Source organism: Neomonachus schauinslandi, chromosome X, assembly GCF_002201575.2.
Source record: "Neomonachus schauinslandi chromosome X, ASM220157v2, whole genome shotgun sequence".
NCBI classification, from domain to species: domain Eukaryota; kingdom Metazoa; phylum Chordata; class Mammalia; order Carnivora; family Phocidae; genus Neomonachus; species Neomonachus schauinslandi.
This window is the reverse complement of record NC_058419.1, coordinates 36,863,835-36,886,662: the sequence shown is the minus strand read 5'-3', so window position 1 is coordinate 36,886,662 and position 22,828 is coordinate 36,863,835. Positions and strand designations below refer to the sequence as shown.

At 42.1% G+C, this 22,828-nt stretch overlaps 1 protein-coding gene and 1 non-coding gene across 2 annotated transcripts in view; both read right to left on the bottom strand.

Annotated features, from left to right (window-relative positions):
• DCX (doublecortin) overlaps positions 1-22,828 on the bottom strand; it is a 101,661-nt gene that overhangs the window by 32,554 nt on the left and 46,279 nt on the right. The window lies entirely within an intron of this gene.
• Positions 15,727-15,871, bottom strand: LOC123323435. Its single transcript, XR_006539382.1, has one exon. It is a non-coding gene; the product is annotated as a U4 spliceosomal RNA (small nuclear RNA).

The window sequence follows — 22,828 nt, the reverse complement described above, 5'->3', positions numbered from 1 at the left end:
TACGGATACAGCTTTTTCTAAAAGTTACCGCCATTCTTATTCTGGTTGGGCTCCAGAGGTTGGCACAAGGTTGGCTTGGTGAGCTGAGACAACATTTCTGAGACCACCCTGGCTTTCTTATCAACGTTGTTTTCCTGTAGTTATCTTGAAGTCTTACTTGTGGTTTCTCATGACAACATTTTTGCCTGGGTAAACAGCTCCTTGGTTCTGCAGGACCTCTATGGGCATAGGTATGTTTATTCAATGTTTTGAACTTCCATAAAATCTCTGGTGACAAAATAACAATGCCACTTGCATTTGTAAAATATTTTTACTTTTTTCAAAGTACCTCTACATTTATAGTATTTTATGTACTCTTCCACAATTCCAGTTCTCCCCTCGACCCAATCCAACCAGGCTTCCATCCCCCTCACTCCACAAGGTTGCTCTTGTCAAGGTCAACAATGACTTCCGTGTTGTCAAATCCCATGGTCTCGTCTCTGGATTCATCTTATTCAAACTCCTAGCAACACTGGGCGTAAGTTGAGCAAGTCCTCATCCTTAAATACTTGCCCCTCTTCGATTCTGGGATCCCACAGCCATCTGGGTTCTCTCCCACCTCAACCTCCTTTGCTAGATTCTCTTTTTCTTCCAGAGTGCTCCATTTTTTTTTAAATTTTATTTTATTATGTTATGTTAATCACCATACATTACATCATTAGTTTTTGATGTAGTGTTCCATGATTCATTGTTTGCATATAACACCCAGGGCTCCATTTAATACGTGCCCTCTTTAATACCCATCACCAGGCTAACCCATCCCCCTAATCCCCTCCCCTCTAGAACCCTCAGAGTCCATAGTCTCTCATGGTTTGTCTCCCCCTCTGATTTCCCCCCCTTCATTTTTCCCTTCCTACTATCTTCTTTGTTTTTTAACATACAATGTATTATTTGTTTCAGGTCTGTGATTCATCAGTCTTACACAATTCAGAGCGCTCATCATAGCACATACCCTCTCCAGTGTCTATCACCTAGACTACTCCATTTTTGAAAGCCCCAGTGCTCAGTTCTCAGATCTCGTCTCATCTTTTTTTCCCCCTTTTTCTCCCCTCTCTTCTTCATTTCCATTTATTTACTGGGTGATCATGTCCAGCCCCCAAGGCTTTACATACTATCGATATACCAATGACTCACACATTAATATCTCTAGGCCCTTCTTATCCCTGAACTCAAGATTCATGTTCAGCTGCCTGCTCGATAGCTCCACTTAACCAAGATGGAGGAATGGGCATCCCAAATTTAAATCTGTCCAAGACTAAACTCATTTCTCCCCCTCCTCTAAATGGTACCACAATTCCTCCAGTTGCCCAAACCAAAAACTTAGAAGTCATCTGTTACTAGTGGTTATATTTCCCCCTTCCTGTTGTCACTGGCCTAGTTCAAGATCTAGTACAGTAGCCTCATACCCGGTATCTTGGCAGCACACCCCCACCACCCTCTACACATATACTCATATGGCCCTCCATATTGTGACCACGACAGTACTTCACAATTTTAATCAGACATATCACTCCTCTGTTTAAAATCCTTCAGCCTGCCCATGATAGAGAGAATAAACTCCAACCTTTTGACCTTAGCGCTACTTTTATACTACACACGCTAGCCGGCTCCAGTCTGACTGCCTACTTTCTGCCACTCAAACACATCAAGACCTTTCCTGCCTCTGGGCCTTCACTTTGGAAGCTCCCCCTACCTGGAGGGTCGAGTATCTTCTGGGATGGTCACAGGGCAAGCTGCCTCTTGACAATCAAATCTAAAGAATCACATATTTAAGCCCTTGCGACCCTCAACTTACGTGCTATTGCTGCTTAGACTCTTAGTTCTTTTATTTTACCCCACAAATTAGTCATTACTCTTTTACTTCACAGTTAATATTGTTCAGATTTACCTACATATTTACCAGTTTATTTGCGCACTATTCCTTGTTACACCTTAGATCTTTCTCCAGGGGTCACGTTTGAATGAGGCACGTGTTAGGCCTTCCTACTCTATCTTTCATGCCTCAACCTCACCTTTATGTTTTCCACCTTCTTATTTCTCAGTGCTCCATTCTGGAAAAAAAAGATCTTCAGATCTGCCAGTTCACTCTTTCTCTCTTCAGATGTGTTTAATTTGCTGTTTGGCCCACCCACTGCATTCTATTTCATTTTCCCCCCAAATTTGCCTGGTCATAGCTGATCATCTCTTTTTCTTATCCCATTCTGATTACATGTTTTGTTTCTTGAAACAATCCATCTGGAGTTGTTTTATGTCCTGTATCCGATTAATTCTAGTATCTGAAGTCTTTGGGAATCCAAATCTCTTGTTTGTGCTAACTCTCCCTTGTGGTGGCTTGTTTTCTTGTATGTTTGATAGATACATATTTTTTCATTGTGAGCTCCTATTTGGTTGAACTAGGTCTTGGGGAATCCCGAGGGGTCTAGGTTGGGGATGCTCTCCTCCAAAAAGATGTGAATTTGCTTCTGCCAGGTGCCAAGAGGCACTAACAACATGGGGCCATCTTTTCTCAGCAGTGCTTTGAACTGTGACATGTGAACTTTGAACATGTGACATGAGGACCGTAGATTTGAATTCCAGGCCTGTGTTAGAACAAGCTTTGAGTTGCAAACTCAAGGGAAGGCTCTTCCACTCTGCAGCATTCACACTCAAAGACACAGCCCCTAAATTAGTCACTCTCATAATCAATTTCAATAAAAGCTCCTCAGGAAGTTGATGATACTGATCCACAAAATGAAACAATTCCTTCACACTACACTCCTTGGTTCCAGTAGTTTCTTGGTTTTGCCCTTCCCCCACGTTGACTACCCTCTTGGTGACCAGAGGTCTTTTTTTTTTATGTTATGTTAATCACCATACATGACCTCATTAGTTTTTGATGTAGTGTTCCAGGATTCATTGTTTGCCTATAACACCCAGTGCTCCATTCAATACGTGCCCTCTTTAATACCCATCGCCAGGCTAACCCATCCTCCCACCCCCCTCCCCTCTAGAACCCTCAGTTTGTTTTTCAGAGTCCATAGTCTCTCATGGTTCGGGTGACCAGAGGTCTTAAAAGGGACTTTCTGTCATCCCTTCACAATTTTTACCTTGCACGGGCGGGAGCAGCTTTGAGGCTAGTGGCCCAAGCTCAGACTCACTGAAATCTGCATTTGGCCTAGCATCAAGGTCTGACACACTATTGTCTTTTACTTTTAGTTTATCTATTATAGATAACGATAGCCAAAGGACTGAATATTTTGTCTTTCTCTTATTAGCTTGCACTTCTTTAGAGACGCCTAGGGCAAGGTATGGGTAAAGGACACAGAGCTTCCAAGCCTTTTGAGTGTGCGTCTCTCCCTGCATCTCCATGTGTTCACCAACCGAGAAGCTCTCCCAACACTCTCTTTTTTGTTTTTTTATGGAGGCATCTTTACATAGGCATGATCGATTATATCATTGGCTATTCATGATCCATTCAATATCCAGCCCCTCTCCCCTCTCCAGAGGTCTGGGGGTGGGACTGAAAGTTCCACTACTAATCACCTGGTTGATTCTCTTGGCAACCAGCCCACATCCTTAGGCGGTTTCCAAAGTCTCCTCATTAACATAACAAAGAACACCTTCGTCACTCATCCCTTAGGATATTCCAAGATAAGTTTTAGGAGCTCTTTGACAGAAAAAGGACAAAGACCAAATATATATATTTCTTACAAAAAACATTATCACAACATCAGACCCAGCACTTCCACTTCTAGGTATATACAAAAAAGAAAAGCATTGAAAGCAGTGACTCTAATAGGTCCTTGTATGCCGTGTTCATTAGAGCATTATTTACAATAGCCCAAAGGTAGAAACAATCCAAGTGTCCATCAATGGAAGGATGGGTAAACAAAACACATACAAAGGAATCACACTGTACTCATACAATCCAACCACAAAAGGAATGTGGCTCTGATACATGCAGCCTGGACCTTGCAAACATTATGCCAAATGAAATAAACCAGACACCAAAGGACAAACACTATATGCTTCTACTTATATGAAATAATCTAGAATAGACAAAATCATTGAGATGCAAAGTAGATTAGAGGTTCCCAGAGGCTAGGGGAGAGGGGGATTGAGCAGTTATTGCTTCATACTTACATAATTTCTGTCTAGGGTGATGAAAAAGTTCTTGAACTAGATAGTAGTGATTGTTGAACAACACAGTGAGTGTAATTCATGCCACTGAATTGCACACACGCAATGGTTAAAATGACGAATCTTTATAGTACATATAGTACATATTTTACTACAATTAAACCCCTTAGTAATATACCAAAAAATCATTGAATTATACACTTTAAATGGATGAATTTTGTAGTATGTGAATTATATATCAACAGAGCCGTTTATAACTTTTTTTTTTTAGATTTTATTTATTTATTTGACAGAGAGACACAGCGAGAGAGGGACCACAAGTAGGGGGAGTGGGAGAGGGGAGAAGCAGGCTTCCCGCTGAGCAGGGAGCCCGATGTGGGGCTTGATCCCAGGACCCCAGGATCACGACCCGAGCCGAAGGCCGGCGCTTAACGACGGAGCCACCCAGGCGCCCCAGAGCCGTTTATAGTTACAGTTTGTTATAATTTATCCAGGACTTAGTTGCACTGTAACAGGGAGGCTTTTTAGAATACTTGGTCTGCCATATTGCAGAGGCAGAAGTCAACCTTCATCTATTTGGAGAGGGTGTCCTTATCTCCTGATCTAAACTAGAACCACTGCCACCACAGAAGCTCCAAAACAATAGAGCCCGCTTCTGTCTTGTTCACCACTGCATCTCCACTAAATTCCAGTGTAAAAAGTCAAACATTTAAAAAAATATTATCATCAATAATAGCAAGAGTCTAAGGATCCTAATAATTAAATTTTAGTTTCCTAATTAAGGCTATTCCAGTATGACAAGGTTATTCTAGACCGCTAGTGACCCCTGTCCTCTACACCGCATGTTAGACAAAATCATAAGAGATGAAGATTGACCTCTTTACTAAGTTCTGGATCTATCGGCTTTCTAGTTATTCGTATAAAACAATGCAGTGTCAAGCTGCTCGCCCACTAAAGACCGTTTCTTAAGCACCTTAGTTGCCCTATGGGTTTTGTCCTGTCTCACTTTTGTCCATCAGAGCATCCACTTCTTGAAGGCACTTGACCATGTCTCTGATTCCCTTCGTCTTGCCTCAGGGTGCTTAGCTTTAGTGCGTGACCCATCCTTAGGGCCTTAGGAAACAGTATTGACTGGCTGCTTGCAGTGGGAGAGATGGATATTCTGTTCCCACTATCTTGTGCCACCCTCAGGGAATTCTATGCCCCTCTGCAAGCTGGTCTACCTATTTCTATGGCAAGTCACAGTGAGGCTAACTCCCTCTGATCCTCCAGCACTAGACCTGACTGGGCTTTTATTTTTCCTTGCCTGGTGAAGAGTGACTGGTCCTTAGAAGCTCTTCTCATAGGTCTCTGGGATGTAAAGTAGCACGCGAAACTTCAGGAATAGATCGAGTTTCTGTCAATGGATTTTGCATAGCCAACAGTGACTCTCCTTCCACCTTCATTCTAGAATTTCCCCCCCAAAACTGAAATCTGCATCTCAGCTGGGCTATATCAGCCCTCCAGATTATTCTTTCTGCCTTTAAAACGATTTATCTCTGAATGGCCAAAGGTCATAACGACCTTTCACTGCTTTGCATTTGTCAAGTGATCTCACCTCCATTACCTCATTTGGTTCATTAGCCCTTCTTTTCTTTTTTTTTTTTAGTGAACGAAGAGTGAAAGCCCATCAAAGTTAAGTGACTTGTGCATGCTAGTTAGTTACAGAGCTGATACTAGAACTCAAGACTTCTTCTTTCACTCGGACACACCAGATACCTAAGTTACAGAGCAAAGGCACTTATTTCCTAGGTGGGGAGACCTGGGTAAGGAAATCCAGTAGGGCACTCTGGGTAGTATGAAAATATCTATGCCCTGGGAAAGAAGAGCATAGAAGGGGAGATGGGAAGGAGCAAGGCTTTCTACGCTATTTTACCAGAAGCTGGTTGTGATTTAATAACCTGAGCTAGGCAGTGCCAGCTCCCCTGGAAGCCTGGCAACCCCTCAATGCTCAAGGGTGTTTTTTCCTTAGCTTTTCTTTGCCATTTTCCAAGAGTCTCTGTGTCAGGTCCCACTGGGGGCCTCGCAGGGATGAGAACAGCTGCAGAGGCGCTGGAGTTGGGCTGCTGAGTCCATGCCCAGGACCGACACCTGCCCTTCCACAGGGCCCTGGGGACAAGTTGGCTCAGAGAAACAGGGACGAGACAGAACTCCATTCATCAGCGAGAACTGGGGTGGAAAAACCCTGCTTGATCCCTTGGCACCACTAAGCTCTAAGGTTGGCTCTGAGCCCCACACAACTCCAGATTCTGTTCAGCAGGGTCAATTAAAATAAGAGAGTGTACTTGTAGGGCCCATTGCTGTTATCAGGTGCATTTAACGAGTTATCTGGTGTCTGCTATGCACAAAGTATAGTGGGAATATGGCTTTCGAATTCAGTAGAGGAAGGAAAGGTTTGTTTCAAAAAGGAAGTTAATGTCTTTCTAGATTCTGGGTTAATTCTTGCCTTTGACTCACTGTGGAATCAGATAAGTTGCTTTCTCTCTGGGTCTCAGTTTCCCCTGCTGTAAGGTGAGGGTGCTGGTCTGGAGCCTTTTGAGGTCTGTGACTTTTTTGTGTCACAAGCTCTTTTGAGAATTTGATGAAAGCTATGGAGCTTCTCAGAAAAAAATGCATATGTGTAGATAGATAGCTTATTTTTCGTATCATTTCAGGGCTTAAATATTTCCCTGAAGCCCATCTATAGATCCTAAGTTAAGAACCTCTGGAGTAGTTGATTTCCGAGGTCTCTTCTAGCCCTGACAGTCTCTGAAACATTCCAAGTTGGACACAGTTAATGAGCAGAGACACCAGGGCCAGAATGCTGGCAGCTGTGGTGGAATCCCAGAGGCTTAACTGTACCCCCCTTCCCAGGCTTCCTGAGACTCCAGTCCAAGGGAAGCAAAAGGATGTAAGCTCATTCTCTGCAAACTGAGTCCAAGGGAAGCAAAGGGGTGCAAACTGATTTACAGCAAACCAGAGACTGGAGTGTGCATCTGATGGTTGTCTCCCAGGATGCTGGAATTTAGCAAGGATATGACCTTTGTGGGAGAGAGTAGGCGCAAGAGTCATGGCCTCTAAATGTGCCTCAATGGTTGGTTGGGGAAAGGACAAAGAGCATTGGTGAGGAACATACAGCTCAATTTCAGATGTTCTGAGCTGATGACTTAGGAGGTGATTCTCAAGATGGCTGCACAGAATGCTAACGGCCATAAACCTACTGCATTCCCCCTTTATGAGACTAGATTTTAGTACTAAAAAAAGATCAGGAGAGAAGAAAAGAAAGAGATTTGGTTGGGTGTGCCAGTCGGGGTCCCAGTAAGAAACCCACGACACACTCAGATTGGATAAACTGAGTAGTTTAACAAAGGGGATTGCTTACAAAAGTATGGGCAGGGTACAAAGAAGGCATAGGGGATACTGCAGTGTCCCAGGACTAGTAATAGTGGGGTCCCCTATCACCCTTATTCCTGAAAGAGAGAGGGGAGGGAGCACGAAAATGATATGAAAAGAGCTCCCTGATCGGAGCTGTGACCTTCAGTCAAAAGACGCCCAGCAACTTTCCAGGCAGGGGGCCAGGGAATAAACAGCCAAACCTTACTTTTCTCCTCTCTGCCAGGGTTCGCCATGGGCTAAACACAACCAGAATCCAGAAGACGAGGGAGCCTGTTGACAGGGAGCAGGGCGGCGTAGGGTAGAAAGTAGAGAGTAAATCTGAAGAGGAAGGCCTGGAGAGCAGGTCTGTCATTGCAGGCAAGAGAAAGGAACTGTTACCATGGCCTTGAATGTGACATCCACCCAGCAGGCCCTGTGACATCTGGGCAAGAATAACTGAAAAGGTGTGAACTGCAATTAAGTGATAATGATACCATTTTGCATGTGTAAAAGCCTTTACATGTTTCATGCTGCTTTCACCTTATTGGCTCATCTGAGCCGTGGACTTACCATGTAGGCAAATGGGTAGTTTTAGTCTACACAGGAGGAACCTGAACTTCAGCTAAGGTAAGGGAATTTGCAAGCTCAAATGTCGATAAAGAGGAAGATGGAGACTAGAACATGGGTTTGGACTCCTAGTCTAGGGCCATTTGCACTATACCTTGTGGTCTTTTCTGTGTCATGTTTCAGTCCACAGTGTTGCTCCGACAGGACTTTATAGGAGTCCTACTACTGACAGATGTGAAAATCCACCACAAGGGCAACAATGAGGAACAAAACTGCAGGGACTGCTTCCTCACATTTTGAAGAAAGGGTCAGTATGATGCGGTGGTAAGAAAACAGGCTGAGCTGGAAGATAAATAAGTGGGTACAATATTCTTTGCAACTGTTTTCCAGAGCAGGGACTCCTAGACCCAGTTCTTCCCACATCCTCTCTCCTTCTTCGTTTCTGGCCTCTGGGTATCCTACCTCATCAGCTACAGACTTCCACTGTAGAGGCTGTCATAGCTTGAAAGTAGGAAAGAAATGGAAATGAAGAAGTAAAAGCCCAAGGCAAATAAGAAAACAGAAACTTACCATGTCTTTTCAAACTCCATTGCAAAAAATAAAAACGTGTTTTCAAACTTGTCCCAATTTGCATGTAAACCAAGAAGGAAAACCAGGAGCTGGTCTACCCTTGAGTCTGCAATTAAGTAGGACTAGAGGAAAATTCTGAGGGTTCAGTGTTCTTAGGAACTGTATAGTGCTTAATGGAAGAGATGAGTCAGGCACTAGATGTGAAAGGACATTTGGGAAGGATGGGATTGCAGATGTCTCTGTCTGCAACCTTAAATTCCTTGATCTAAAGATAATTAGAAGCCAGTGAATCCTAGAAGGTTCAAAGCCAATGAGCTTTCACGATCCATAGATTCTAGAGCAGTTCTCAGCCCAGGGTCATTTTGCCTCCATCTAACTCCCCCAAAGACATCGGGCAATATCTGGAGACATTTTGGGTTGTCACAACCTGGGGGTGGGGGTGCTACTGACATCTAGTGGGTAGAGGCCAGAGATGCTGCTAAATGACCTACAATGCACAGAACAGAGCCACACAACAAAGAACTAAAGAACAATCTGGACCCAAAACATCAATAGTGCCAGGCTGGAGAAACCCGACTCTAGGGCATCTCTCAACGGTCAAGATGTTACCCATGCTACGACCACAACCCTCTCCACTCCCCAGCTGTAAAGATGGCCTCCTTGCTTCCGCCTATGGACGGGAGGCTAGCAACTCTCCAGAGCCAGTTCAATGTCAGCAGGCTATTGGGCTAAGGCAGAATTCATCTCATTTCCCAGGGTGGTTTGTTGTTGTTACTATTGTCCATCGCTATTGAGTTTTTGACCCTTGGCTTTACTTTAACCCCGCTAAGAAGCTTATTTCCTAGTTCCTAACTGCTTGTCTGGTTAATGACTCACAGCCTTCCTAGACCTCTGGTTTTTGCAAAGCCCTTGGCTCTTGTAGTCCTGGCATCTTTCCCAGGCTCTGAGGTCCAACTTCATCCATGGTTTCAGTACTCAGTACAACACTGTTTTACTCATTCCATTCTGGGACACCAAATGGGGTTTGGGCTGGTAATTACCCTAGACCTGTTGCCTCTTGAATCTGTGTGAGAAAGTTGCCTGCCCTAGGAAGGAAAAGACTCAATGAAATATCAACTAGTACCAGAGGTACTCCTTGTACTCCTTTGACTCTGTGACTGTCAAAGTTGTAAGAGAAAGACCGAGAAGATGCTTTCTGATGCAGCACATTTCAGAAGACTTCTGTGTCAGCTGGCTTAAGGAGAGACAGAAAGATGTCCTACACAATGTTGTCTTTTTTTTTAAGATTTTATTTATTTATTTCACAGAGGGAGACACAGAGAGAGAGGGAACACAAGCAGGGGCAGAGGGAGAGGGAGAAGCAGACTCCCTGCTGAGCAGGGAACCCGACTCGGGGCTCGATCCCAGGACCCCGGGATCATGACCTGAGCCGAAGACAGACGCTTAATGACTGAGACACCCAGGCGTTCCACAATGTTGTCTTAAATCTCGTCAAGCATGTACTTCATGTTTGAAGAAGGAAAAAAAAAAAAAAAAACTGCTGAGGATAAACTGAGACCCCACGGTTGAAATAATGTCTGATTTGGCCCTTTCTCAAGTGTTAGCCTCATATGTTTAGGAAGGAGTACAAAAAAGGAATTTGAAACGACAACACAAAGTATGAGGATTATAACCATGAAGGCAAGTAGGAGTAACTGCTGTATTCCTAACAAACTTTTTTTTTCTCATTTTTGAGACTCAGGGTGATATTTGTGCAAAGGACTGGCTCCTAGTCCTGGTTCAGTCACATGTTGCTATGTGATCATGGGCAAGTCACTCACACTTTATTCCTCATCTAAAAAAATGGAACTGATGTACTATAACTGTAGTTTTGGGGTTTTTTTTCCAATTTGGAACAAAAAGATAGTGCATATGAAAGTGCCTTGAAAAGCATTAATGTTCTATGAATGCAAGTTATTATAATTATTTTGCAGAAGATGTGTGACCTAAGGGGAAATGAATGTGGATAAGGAGGGACCAAACAAAGCTGGTAGGGGAAATCAGGTTTTGACAAAGGAGAGACAGAGACAAAGAGGTAGAGACACACAGGGGCAGGAGAGAGACAGACAGAAGCAGAGAGAGAGATAAAGAGAGAGAGACAGAGAATCTTCTGTGAACTATCTTCGTCCTGTTTTACAGCACCCAAGGACTAGAAGGAAAATCCACTTTCTCTGCCCCTACAGAGCACTTTATTTCCACATTCTGGGCATAGCTGTACCTATCTCCTTTTATAAAATCTTTGCAACAAAGGACTCCCTAACATGATTTAGTAATGCATTCCGGAATTGATCTTTTAGGCCAAAAAGTTCTTCTGAATTCAATCGCTTGTTGAATAGCAGTCACTGAGTGCTTATGAGAATTTAGCCACCATGGTAACCGTTTAGGTAACAAAGAATACGACACAGCTCTTGTCCTCGAGGAGCTGTCAGTCTGGTGGAAATTCCTTGGTTGAGTTCCTTCTGTCACAATTTAAATCTCTTCTTGCCTCTGACCTACATGTAATGGTCTGAAACGTTGACTTTGGGACCTTGTTTATACAATCATCTCAACTGCCTCACGGTTCCAAGTTTTGACTCATAGCAATTGTGTTTTGAGCCTGTTAAGACTGAAAACTTACACAATTAAATTAGTTTCCCTTAAGAATGGGGGAAATAATCCAAGTCCAATATATTGGCAACCAGTCCAACTGGTTGCTGGGAAAGGATGAGTTGATTGCACATTTCTGAAGACTAATTTCTAGATGCTAGAGTATTCATAGCTTAATCTGCATCCTGCCCAGGGTTGTAGGTAATGCCTAGAGAGGACTATAACTGAACCCTAAGGAATAAAGCTCTAATAGTAGACATCTCTTATCCCTTAACATTTGGTAAAGGATATCTGAGAGCCTTTGATGGCCCCTTCAAATCACTCTCTTCATGCAAACCATCTCTAATGTTCCATTTCCACTTTCTTTTAGTTCACATTCCCATTATGCCCATCACCATGTTTAATGAGCCAAATTCGTTCAAACACAGCTAAAAGTCAAATACACAAAGAAGGTAGGATGATTCCTGTGAGAAAGAGAGCTTCTGTGACAACCCTCAAGGAGGCCGGGAGACAAAATGCTTCTCTGAAGACACCCAGGAGGAACGGCTAGTGAAAGTTCTGTATTCCTCCCCCTCCTCACAAAAAGGCCTTTCTTTTTTCCCCTCTTCAAATCCATTCCGCCTCCCACACAGAGAGGCAGGACTAGTGGCAAGTTTAAGCAGGAATGCAAATTGAGGGATGTGTACAGGAAGACAGAAATAGACTGTATAAAATGGCAGCCAGTGTGATCGCCTGGAAGAAGCTCAACTCAAACCTTTCCACTGAGAGCAAAGCAGCCCCTGTTTACATTCGTCCCTTGCATGGGCTGCTGGGATCAGGAGTCAGGCTTTCAATGGTTTACAGCTACAGGACAACCCCTTGGAGGGCTGAGGGCCCACTCTCACTGTGCCTCTTACCCAAATGAGTGGTAAGATCCACATCGAGGAGACAAGAACCTTCGCTGGACTGAACCTGCATGGTGACATTTCCCAGTCCCAACGAAGACCAGGCTTGTTGCAGCTTCCACAAGCAAGCTCCGCATGGAGTGCGGGAGACAAGCTACGATCACTTGAATCTCATTTTCTCCACATTTACAGTAGATCAAGGGTCATTTAATACATGGTTGAAACAGAGCGTATGGATGAATTTCATTTTCCGGTCACTGAAGGTTAGCCTTTTCAAAAATTCACTTATATTTTGGTTCCAAATTTTGTTCAAGCAAAAGTTTGAAGAAAAAAAAAAAAAAACAACTAAACATCAGACCCTGGCTATTTGTTATTCCCCTATCAAGGTAGAAAAATCGGTTTAATTATTTATTAATCGGTTAAATTAAAAATCAGTTTAATTAATTATTGCAATATCTTTAGGTGTCTTTGCACCCTCCCAGGCTAGCACAGGATTGGGCATCTAGTAGGTTCACAGAACATTTATTTCTTTTAGCATTCCAACGAATCGCCATTTACTGTATTTGTGTGTGTCTCCATAGCTGATCTCCTCTCTTTTTCAGATACATACAGCCTGAAGTACATCTGTTGTTAACCTAATATCTTCAATTTCTTGAAATAGTTTCCTGTTTTGCTTATTATCTCTGTCATTAACAGTTACTGACCTAGGCCCTCATCCGGAACTCAAGGGCAGATGTGCATTCTTCTGGTTATTTTTGTGCTGAGGTTATGCTTTAGCCATCCAAATTCAGCTCAGAGTGGACAAACTACAGCAAGCGGAGAACATGGAGCCAAGAGAAGGGGAAGGGAAGAGAGACAGGGAGAGCCATCTGAAATGCTTGCTGGGCCATGGTTCAGAGAAAACTGCCTCCCTAGACTTGGCTGTCTTTCTAGGCCAGGCCTCTGTCAATAACACATTTATTGGCCATCCTGACTTCAGCCTCTGATTTGCCCAATTCAAATATACTTTTTCCAAGAAACAGCTCTCCTAGTCATGGCCCCTGACCATGACAAACAATGCTGTTGAAAGGTCCGAGTGAATGGGACCATTTTCTCTAAATGAGTCACCACCACCTGGAAAGTTCTTGGAAAATGGAAGAGGCGCCAGAAGGCTAAAGACAAGGAAATGTTGTCCTACTTTTTGAAAAGGGAAAGAAGTATATCTCAGAAAATATAAACCAATAATTAACTTGATGCTGATACCCAGAAAAATACTGCAAAAGGGCTATTAGAATACTGTTTGTGAGCACTCAAGCAAAATTAGGATCACTAGACACAAATAAGGGTCAGCACAAGCCATGCCCAGCTATCTTTTCTTTTGCTAAAACTTCTAGACATCTGTGGGGGATATAAAAATATAGTTTAAAAAACATGTTTTGTGTACTGACTATGCCCTGGGCCAGGGTTGGCAAAATACTTCCTTCTTGAGCCCATGGCAGAAATCATAACCCCTCACAACACGCTAGCGCTGAGTTCCTCCCCAATGTGCACTCCTTCTCAGTAGGCAGTCACCTTAGTCCACCTGCCATCCCAGGCTCACAGTCTGGAGATGCAGAAAATACATAAGACCCTTTTAGGAATTCATAAAATAGTAAAGTATGTTAGTCATTAAAATTCTAGTATATTATAGACATGGGACCCACCAATTCTGCTTCAAGGAGGAAGAATGAGGGCATAGCAACACTTCACAGAGGAGGTGACATTAGAAATGGGTCTCAAGGGGCACCTGGGTGGCTCAGTCATTAAGCTTCTGCCTTCGGCTCAGATCATGATCTCAGGGTCCTGGGACCGAGCCCCACGTCGGGGTCTCTGCTCAGCGGGGAGCCTGCTTCTCCCTCTCCCGCTCCCCCTGCTTGTGTTCCCTCTCTCGCTGTGTCTCTCTCTGTCAAATAAATAAAATCTTAAAAAAAAAAAAAAAGAAATGGGTCTCAAAAAAAAAAAAAAGAAAGAAAGAAATGGGTCTCAATAGGTGAGTAGGAGTTCTCCAGGTAAAGGAACAGAAATGCCATAAAATATCAGTCTGAAGTTTTTGAAGTTAGGTCTTGATTATACATTTGTTGGCAAATTGAAGAACTGGGGGTTTAATGTCAGTGTAATGAATTGTAGCTTTACTTGAATAGCCCTGCCAAAAGAAAGCGATTGATGTTAAATGACAGAATCAAGATTTCAGAAAGTTTTCTGGGGCACCTGGCTGGCTCAGTCAGTGGAGTATGCGACTCTTGATCTGGAGTTGTGAGCTCAAGTGCCATGTTGGGTATAGAGATTACTTGAAAACAAAATCTTAAAAGAAAAAAAAAAGTTTTAAAAAGTTTTTTAAAGGGCAGGACTTATGGGCCAAAAGCAAAGATTTCTAATGTTCCTTTGAGTTCCAGGAGAGATTATATTTAATGCACTTAATAAATGTAAAGTTCCACATTTAGATTTCCAAAAATCAACTGTATATGATGGAGCAAGATGGATATTAACAGCAGCCTTAGGATTTTAGTTGATCCCAAGGCTAATATGAGTCATTAATGTGTGAGAGTTAATAGTGAGGAATAGAATGACACAGTGAAAAGATCTCTGGAATGGGAGTTAAGAGACCCAAGTTTAGTTCTATCTGTCTCGCTAAGTCACCATGTGACCTCAGTAAGTCACTTTGCCTCTTTGGGCCACATTGTTCTCTGAAGAAATTGGACTCAATTCATGGTTTTCAAACTACGCTCTTCAGATCCTTGGGATGCTTCTTGGGCTACCTTGGGGAACAAGAAGGAAGTTGACATGAAGGTTCTGTAACCTCCCACCCTCCTTTCATTTCAACAAGAGAAACTCCATTCTTAAGTGTTTTAAGAATTAGGATTCTGGCTAAGATTTCATTTGCAAAAGAATTCCATTGCAGGGGCGCCTGGGTGGCTCAGTCCGTCAAGCATCTGCCTTTGGCTCAGGTCATAATCCCGGGGACCTGGGATTGAGCCCCATGTTGGGCTCCCTGCTCAGCAGGGAGTCTGCTTTTCCCTCTGCCTCTTCCCCTGCTCGTGCTCTCCCTCAAATAAAAAAAAAAAAAAAAGAATTCCATTGCAAAAAAATAATATGTTAAAGCCATGTAGCTCTGACATTGTAATCTTACAGGACATTGAGGGGAGTTTTGTGTGCAACTTCGTAAAATTAGTTTCTCTATATGTACTGGGCAATGGTCAGACAATATCTGCACTCTCTTCCACTCTGGCCACCATGTTTTGAGAGGGACATCAACAAAACAGAGTGCATTTGGAGAAAGATGACTCAGGATGGGAAAAGCATATATATTGAAGATAATAGAGGCGCTTATCCTGGAAAACAGAAGATGTGGGGGACACAAGAAACAAATTTAAATATCTGAAGGCTTATCCTGCAGAAGAATGATTTGCCTTATTCTGTTTAGCTCTAGAACACCGAGCTGGAACTGCTGGACAAAAAGAATTTCAAAACAGATTTTGACTCACCATAGGATTGAACTTTTAAACACATAGCCTTACAAAGTAATGAGCTTGCAGTAAGAACAAAAAATGAGGTATAAATTTTGCAAAATGGAAGAAAGAATTATCACTATTTTCAATGAGCAATAATTGTGCCTCGGATAAACCTCACTGGCCACAACACTGCCACTGTGCGGAGCTAAATCATTGCTATTCTCATACTGGATGATTATCTACTCAGAAAATTGCAGAAAATGAACAAAAATCCATGTGCTCCAATAAGATAGTTTAGCAAGATGGCCACATACCGGATCAACATACAAAATAATAGTTTTCTTATACTGCAGCAATAGTCAATTATTAAAAAATTTAGAGGAAAAATATTCTATTCACAAGAGCAAGAAAAATTATAAGATATCTAGAAGCAAATCTATTAAAAATGTCTTAGACCTAGTTGGTGAAAACTATACAAGTCTTTATTGAAGAAAATAAAAGATATTTTCATTTTCAAAATATTTTAAAGATGTCATTTCTCCTTAAACTTAGATATACAATTCAAGACAGTCCAAATAAAAATCTCAGTAGCACTTTAATGAAAATTGACAATCTGTTTCTAAAAAGTTCATATGGAAGACAAAATGTATAAAAATAGGGCATGATATCTTGGGGAAAAAAGGGCCCAGTGGAGATTTACAACATCAGACATCAAAATAAACTATAGTGTTTAAAACAGGGTAGTATTATGCCAGGAACAGGCAGAAATAAATCCATGGAACAGAGATCATAGATGAATTGAGAGTCAAAATGACACTTCTAATCAGTGGAGAAAGAATTTAATTATTTTATAAATTGGGATGAGACCTTGCCTATCTCTTTTGAAAAACGGTAGACACTTCCCTGTAGCTCACAAAAAACACAAAAAATAGAGATGAGCATAAAAGGAAAAAACAATAAGAATGTTTGAAGAAATAGAGAAGAATGCTTTGATCATCTTCAGGTAAGGAAGGCCTTCTTCAACAAGATCTAAAACACAGAAGCCACAAAGTAAAAGAGTAATAAATTTGATTATGCCAAAATTAAAGGCTTTTAATTTAACATTTTACAAAAAAAGAAGAGGTAAATAAATCAAATAAATAAATACAAGTTATAAGACAGAGAATACTGGCCACATATTCAACAAAGGATTACCTTCTAAAATATATCATATCAATGTTTTTTATTTTTATTGTTTTATTTTTTAAAAGATTTTATTTATTTATTTGACAGAGAGAGAGAGAGCGAGAGATCACAAGTAGGCAGACAGGCAGGCAAGGGAGAGGGAGAAGCAGGCTCCCTGCTGAGCACGGAGTCCGATGCGGGGTTCGATCCCAGCACCCTGGGATCATGACTTGAGCTGAAGGCAGACGCTTAACCGACTGAGCCACCCAGTCACCCCCATATCAGTGTTTTTTAAAAAGAACAAAGAATCCAATAGGAAAATGGGCAAAGTAAATAAACAGGCAACTAATTAACTAATTAATTTAAAATGGCCAAAATTCTCACTCACTCAATCTCTATAGTCTCAGGGCAATGCAAATTAAAGCAGCAATTATATATTATTTTTATCCAGCAGACTAGTAAAAATCTAAAAGACTGATGAAAGTGTTGCAGAAAATATAAGAAAACTGCACTCCTAAACACTGTGGATGGGAGTAAACATTTATAAAGGCTTTTAGGGACGGAACAATTGGCAGAATGTATCAAAACAGAAAATATATGTAATCAATGACCCAGTAATTATACCCTAGGAATCTGATGATATACGTACAAAGATGCTTATTACAGTATTGTACGTAACTGCAAAAATTGGAGGCAACCTAACTCTCCACCAATAGAGAACTATTTCATAAACTACAATATATCCATACTAGAGAATACCATGCAGCTATTAAAAAGGAATGCAATGGGAACGTATATACCCATACAGAAAGAGCTCCAAATGGTGCAAAAGCAGATTGTGGACAAATGGAGATTATGTGATCTTATTTAAGAATAGATATATTTATCTCTACCTCCATCTCTATGTGTAAATCAAGGTTTCTCAACCTTGGTACTGTTGACATTTGGGGTCAGATGATTGTTCTTTGTGGGTTTTTTAGATTTTATTTATTCATTTTAGAGAGAGAGAGAGCGAGAGCATGTGAGTGCGTGAGTGGGGAGGGGCAAAGGGTGAGAGAGAGAGAATCTGAAGCAAACTCCACACTGAGTGCCAAACCCAGTGTAGGGCTCGATCCCACAACCATGAGATCATGACCTGAGCTGAAACCAAGAGTCTAACGCTCAACGAACTAGCTGCCCAGGGGTCCCAGATGATTGTGGGGTTTTTGTTTTGTTTTGTTCTTCTTGGAGGAGCTGTCCTGTGCACTGTGGGAAGTTTAGCAACATTCCTGGCTTCTATCCACTAGGTGACAGTAACATCCCACCCCCAGCTATGACAACCAAAAATGCTTCCAGACATTGCCAAATGTTCCCCTGAAAGACAAAATTGCTTTGGTTGAGAGCGACTGATATAAATGTATTTAGAAAGGGCTAGAAGGATACACATTGAACACTTAACAGTGGTCACCTCTGGAAGGAGAAAGAGTAACTGGAGAGGAGGAGAAAGGACATTCACATATTCTCTTTATACTTTTGGATTGCTTGACTCACATAAAAATGATGATGGATGAATATGTTATGTGTATGCATTTTCAAAAAACACTGAAAAGCAATGAACTTCATGTCTCTCAGATGTCCAGAGTTGAAAGGATCACTTTCTAAAGGGAAATTGTCAGTATCTTTAAAAGAGCTAGACTTCAAGGGCGCCTGGGTGGCTTAGTCGGTTAAGTGTCTGACTCTTGTCAGACGTTCACGTCATGATCTCAGGGTTGTGAGATGGGGCCCTGCATCAGGCTCCGTGGCTCAGCAGGGAGTCATCTTGAGATTCTCCCCCTTCCTCTGCCCCCCCCCGCTCATGCTATCTCTCTCTCTAATAATAAATAAGTAAATCTTTCAAAAAATAGCTAGACTTCAAACTCTTAACTTTCATTTCAGCATATTTTGAAGTTTGGTTTTATTAATTTCACCTAAGCTCCTAAACTGTTACCATAAATCCAATCCTCAGGCCTATTGGGAACTATCTCCTTAGAAAATGTGAAAAATAAACGAATCCCAAATACCCAACTAAGCAAATAACGAAGTTATTTTCCATCAAAGGCTCATCTGTCCCTTCTTGTTTCTTCTATAACGGGTTGTAAATCATCTGTGCATTTCATTTGCAGTAAAATTTACAGCTATGATACGCAATGCTAATCCACAGTTTACCCTTATCATAGCTGACTTGTTCTTGTCCCTGAATGAATGATGGGAAGCATAAGCATGAAAATGAAATTAGTGATACTCAAGCCAACTGCTCTATCTATGTCTTGAGTTTATGGGATTAGCAATGGTCTCCCTGGAAAACTCTGGGTTTTATGAACAAGAGCTATTCCAGTTAGCAACTGAGGAGCTGATGCACAGAAAGTACTCATAGATCCAGCTTGCCCCTCATTTCTGCATCAAGATCCTGGATCCATAAGGGAGAGGCTAGGGATTCAGTTAATCTCTGATTTTTGCTGTTCAGGAACAGAGGTATTAAGACTGTGCAAGAATTCTGGGCAATAGATAAGAGGTCAAGAGAAGGATGTGGGAAAAGAGCAGCATTTGAAAAGAGGTTAAATGGAATGGTTGAGAAGAGGTGGAGAAAGAATCACTAGTTCTATTCATAAGAATTCTCTTGAATCAAGGCTTGAGTCAAAGTTTGTTCACAACACTATCTTTGCTCCATTTCCAGCATCTTTGCAACACCCTCCATCCTCTCCTCCTTCCATGTCAATTCTCTTTGAGAGGCAAGAGAGTGATATAGTGGCAGATTTCTGCAGCAGTGAGGATTCAAGAAATGCGCCAGTATGTCCTTGTTTCAAATTCAGTGGAAATACAGTCCCTGAGCTCTTCGGTTGCCCACCATCATCCCAGCTCCACAGCTTGCTGGCACAGTTTTACCCTGAGACCCCAAGAAACAAGATGGGCCTGTGCCTGCTAATGAGCATCTGTCAGGGAGAAGACAGTGGCTTTGAGAGCAGAGGAAATAGTTAACTGTCAAAGGCAAGCTTCATCCTCAATCATTCCCAACCTTCCTCGATGAGAGCACTGTTGGCAGATTCAGAGGATGGCTGTGGCTGGGGACAGCCTTTTACAAAGGTCAATTGTGGACTCCCAGGGTGAGAGCAGAGAGATAGCGACATGCCCTACCCCTTACAAATGCTGCTCCCCACCCGCTTGCCAGAACACCTGGCTGTCTTTCATTCTAAGAACATCCAAGCCGCAACTGTTTGTGTTTTTAGTCAACAAATTCTATTTCGCACTTACGTAGCAGACACTGTGTTAGGTGCTGGGGATACAGTGATGAACAAAAATAGACCTGGTTCCTGCTCCCGTGTTACTTACAGACTGGCAGGGGAGACTGATATTGGCAAAATAATCACCCCCAAAAGTGTAAAATTACAACTGTGGTCAGGCTACCAAGGTGAGATACCTGACCCCCCACTCACTTCAAAAAGAAGACCATCACCATGGCAGTTGATGGTCAAGAAGATTTTAACCTACCTAAACTCAGACAAAGGTCCAGAAGTTCCTGCCCTTCCCCTAATACGTCTTCTGGAACTGGTGAGAACAGTCCGCTCCAAGCCAACTGGGAGAGTCATGAAGTAGATGTCCTCCACTTGTGGGGCAGAAGGATGGCAAGCAACATGTTGGTAGCAGGGATTTGAAGTGCTTAATATCAACAGTCCCTCAGCAGAGAGTGGGGCCCCAAGGGGACAGAGTAGGAGGGTATGTGGGATGGGGCAACCAAAATAAAGGGGACCAGAAAGGCCAGATTGGGTAAGGCCCAACTTGACCTTACCTAATCTGGCCAAGGGCCAGTTCTGGTTGGGTCTTTGGGGCCCCTGCTTCTGATCCTGAAATTCATCAGGATGAAATCCATCATGTTCTTTACCACAAAGGGGCATGGCTTCCAGGTACCCCGGTTTCGAATAATGCCCAAGAGTCTTGAAGAAGCCTTCTCTCTAGTTTTATTCCTTAGCTACTACATATCACATGTTATACATTTTCCTTGCCACATCTCTTTCAGTTTATGCCTGCAGGGTGGGAAACCAGTTGATACAACTACTTATTTGGAGTAGTCACAATTACCCAGCCCCATCTTTGGTTTCCTCATGTGGGCTAGACAACAGATGTTCTTAATGAAGATTAACTGAAATTTAATGGTCCTAATTGCCATTTGCATGGACAGCAGATACCATTCAGTTCACACGCTGCCTTTCATGGTCCTTTATGCCTCATCACATATCAGATTTGTATTTGACCAGAGTGAATCTGACTGGCAGTACCTGCTGGCTACTCAGTGTTAAGATGCTGGCATAGCAAAGGCTTACAGTGCAGAGCAATGGGGAGCAGTGGTGAGAATGGGCCCGGGTAATGTGTTTCCTAATAGAGCTGCTTTCTTGGGTTCTCAGGAATGGCAAGAAAGGGTTATTTGGGCCTGGGTGAGATTCAGGCTCTATCTTAGGTAGAAAGGGCAGGCAAGATGCTGGGTAGGCTGACTTCTGTGTTTTTACACAACCAAACCCTGCTCTTTTTTATTCTTAAAAACTATTGGAAAGGTCTTGTAATACAAAAGTCAGCAAGGGATGTGGACACCACTGTTCAGAGAAAAGAATATGCGACAGGCTCGACAAATATACAGAGAGGTGCTCAGCCTCATCCGTAACAAGGGAAATGCAGATTAAAACAAAAGCAGGATACTGTTTTGCAACCATCTGATTGGCAAATGTGAAAAACAACGTAAGTTATCAAGTGTTAGTGAAGGTGTCAGAAAATTAAGTATGTGGGCTCTTTGGAGGGCAATTGATAGTAGGTGATAAAATTTTTTTGAAATTTAAAAAAAATTTTTAAGAAGATTTTATTTATTTACTTGAGAGAGAGAAAGCACACATGCGCAAGAGAGCACAAGCAGGGGGAGCAGCAGAGGGAGAGGGAGAAGCAGACTCCACACTGAGCAGGGAGCCCTACGTGGGGCTCGATCTCAGGACACTGAGATCATGATCTGAACCAAAGGCAGACACTTAACCAACTGAGCCACCCAGGTGCCCCGGTGATAAAATTTTAAATGTGTGTTTTCCATAACCTAGAAATTTTCATTCCTATACCTACTTTTGGCTATAACTCTGGCAAGTATGTTCAAGGAGGCAAGTACAATGCAGCATTTGCCGTGACAGCCCCGGATCAGAAGCAACCTCATGTCCATCGGCAGAGAAACAGATAAACTGCAAAATATTATGAAGCTGTAAATAATGAGATAATATATGTTTTCTTTAGCTGCACATTATCTATGGGTAAATGTGCAGATAGAGCTCTGAAATGTCACATCCACAAACTGGTTACCTCTGGGAAAGGGACTGAGGGAAGGAAAGGGAGAAGCCAGGTGGTCAAAGAGGTCTTTAGTCTGCAGTACTATAATACTTTACCAGCAGAATATGTTCATATATTTAGGTGAAAATTACTTTAAATTGAAGGCAACATGGTTATATTAGAAAATTTGCAAACCAGAGAAAGAGAAAAAAAAGATGCATAATCCTGCCACCCAGACACTCTTCATTATAACTGTGATGTGTATCCTTCCAGTCTTTTTTCATCTGTATATTTTATATAGTTGTGATCTATAATTTGTATCTGTCTTTAATACAAGGTTATTCAACATTGGCGCTACTGACATTTTGAGTTGGATAATTCTTTGTTGGGGGCGGGGGCTGTCCTGTGCCTTGTAGGATGTTTATCAGCATCCCTGGTCACTACCCACTAGATGACAGCAGCATCCCCATAGTTATGACAATTAAAAATATTTGTGGATGTTGTTAAATGTCCTCTTGCACAATTGCTCCTGGTTGAGAACAACTGGTTGAATACATCATTAGCATAATCTCATGATAGGAATCTTCATAACCTATCCCATGCTTCCAAATGTAAGACAGCGTGTTGTCTTTATTTTACTTTCAGATCCTGGCCTGTGGATCTCAACCCCAGACTTGATAACCTGACCTT